The sequence below is a fragment of the Liolophura sinensis genome, chromosome 6 (assembly GCF_032854445.1).
Source record: "Liolophura sinensis isolate JHLJ2023 chromosome 6, CUHK_Ljap_v2, whole genome shotgun sequence".
Taxonomy (NCBI): domain Eukaryota; kingdom Metazoa; phylum Mollusca; class Polyplacophora; order Chitonida; family Chitonidae; genus Liolophura; species Liolophura sinensis.
In genome coordinates this window covers 5480269-5483055 of record NC_088300.1, presented here as the reverse complement: position 1 = coordinate 5483055, position 2787 = coordinate 5480269, and positions in this window count along the sequence as shown.

Genomic DNA, 2787 nt, shown 5'->3' with positions numbered 1-2787 from the left:
TACACCAATCAAACAGTGAATAAATGATGTTCTGAAATTGTGAATCCTGACTAAATGTTTCTTGGAATTCATCATGGTCAAGTGTTCTTCCTCACTGTGTATTAATCTTTTCCTTCATTTGTTGTATTACTTTCCACTGCAGTTTCCTTTGTCTTACCTAGAGCTTGGTTTGGGATTACTGCATATGTATGGTTTCCTGTGAACACTTAACTGCTTTTCCTTTACCTTACGTTACCAGAATGGTCTGGTTTCCCTTTGGCTTTTGGCGCCGTTAGTTGGTTGGCTGGTATTTGGTGGGCGTCCTCTGTTTCCAAGAGAATAGAGTACAATTGAAACAGTTGCATTTAAAGTCTTATTTACTGCGCTGTTGTTATGGTTGCTTATTGTTTCCAAAGAACACTTTCATTAAGTCCTGTTTTATTGACTTTGGAATATCCAAACGATGCCCACGATCATTAACCTTCCATGACCTGTCTGTGGTCAGTCCTGTAAAAATGTCTGTGCTTTGACGGGCAGTTCGTTAATTTCAGGCGCTTATCTTCGTTGTGAGATCATCACGGAGGTAAACTAAGCCGGTATAGGGCATGGAAGCCTCGCATAATACTTCCATTGCCAGAGCGTATTAAGCCAGTACCTTTTGTTATTCGCAATCGGTCGACTGACAGGTAACTTCATTACCATTTTTCACACACTCTGGTTAAAATGATGTGGTGAAAGTGCCCATTAATGCAAAGTTCAGGTGGGAAATGCCTATGGAGATTATGGTATTGTGAAAATCAGTCCCTATCACACCAGGAATTATACATTCCTATATTAGATTTCTGGATAGAAGTGTGTAGCCGTTCACTCTAGTAACTAATAGATAGTTGGCCGCTTTATTATTATTTTACTGTTGATGATACTGATATGGCAAGCTTTATTTCCTTTAGCCATTTAGTTATCTTTTGTTCAACGGTGTATTCAGACTCAAGTCCAGCATTAACTCTAGTCCGTCTAATTTGCCATTTATATTGTATTAGGATGATACCGGTATTGTCATTTAAGTCTGAGATCTTTTGAGCAGTCGGACCCAAATAAGTATTATCAATGTACTTCATGTGTTGTGTCAGACATTGTAATTCCGTCACACTCATGCTAATATTATGAAAATACATGTAAAAGAACGAATACGATGAATAAGAAATGAAGTAGGCGACATCATCACTTTGAGTGACATAACATATTACAGTCAGTTTGACTTGATGTTAAATTGTTAGTAGGCCTATGTAATATATAGGTGTCAACAAGATCTTTGTTTATATCAGTTTCTAAATCCATCTCCTGGGTGTGGGGATTATTCAAAGTACTACTGGCATGTATACATCCACACCTATCCTGATGCATCACACAGTTAATATATGCAGTAATCCGATGCGGCTTTGAGCATACATGCGTGTTCATGCAATAAAGTGACTGTAAAATTGTTACCATATAAACATTACATGACTGAAAATATACGTACGTCTTGATAATATATCCTGCTTATATGAACCAGTAACTATGAGCTAACCATACCTGGAGTTACATAATAACCCCACTCACCGGTGCGTCTTTGTTAAACATTGATACGATAGATATGTGGGAGAGAGCTGCAAACCCGCCCCACACCCCGGTCTAGTTTAATTATTCCCCTACCATGCCGTCACATAGCGTCGAGAGAAGTTACAGTTCAAGTTCTACAAAACTATGTCTCACAGTGGTAGGGGACATGTATTGCGAAAGCTACGCTTATGGAATGCTTGTTGTGGTAAGGTCTTCACAAGAGTTACTCAGACACGGACTTGATGTATCTAAACCATGCATGTTGTCACAAGTACCAGCATGGTCTCAGTATGAGGTCCGTGTTGCTCGTTATGCTCTGGTGCGGCACCACTTGTCTATAGACTCGTTTTGTAAGTGCTGCACTAGTTAATCGTTTGTGAGATGATAAAATAAGCATAAATCTGTTAAATTGTCATCAGATATGCGTACATCAGATGTAGATTCTAATTAGATATGCTTCCCAAAACCCTTAGGTATTGACAATGTACAAGTTACGGCTCGCCCAACGTCGCATTTATAGTAGATCTAACTGCCTGTTCATTAAGCCTCTATAGTCACGCGGTGGTCGTATGTGAGCTAGATTAGCAATACACATCTTGAGGCGACCACCTATGCCGGTACATAAGTTGACCCCTCAGTACCAAAGGGAGAAGGAAACCGGAGTGCCAAAAACCACTGACCTTTGGTAGGTGCACGATGTGTATTTTCTGAACCGTTTATAACATACACACACACACACACACCGCAGGTAAAACATCAGCTAAACATTGTTCAGACAAAAAAATGTGGCACGTCTCCGAGCAGCTGAACATCGTTCTGACAAGCTACGACACCTCTCCAAGCAACTGAACACTGTGCAGACAAGAAGCTAAGGTACATCTCCAGATAGCTGCAACATCGTTCTGGTAAGAAGCTATGGCACCTTTCAAAGGCATCGTTCTGAACGTCGTTCGTACAAGAAGCTGCGACACCACACCAAGTACCTTAACATTATTTAGACAAGAAGCTATGGCGCATCTTCAAGTAGCTGAACTCTGTTAAGACAATAACGTCTGGCGTGTCTACAAGTAGCTAAACAACGCTCAGACACGAAGCTACGACTCTTCTCTAAGTAGAGAAGCCTTCAGACATGATACCTTTTAACCAAAAAAAAATGATTGTCTTTGGCCACGTTATGAAATGACAATACTGCTTTTATTCTCTGTA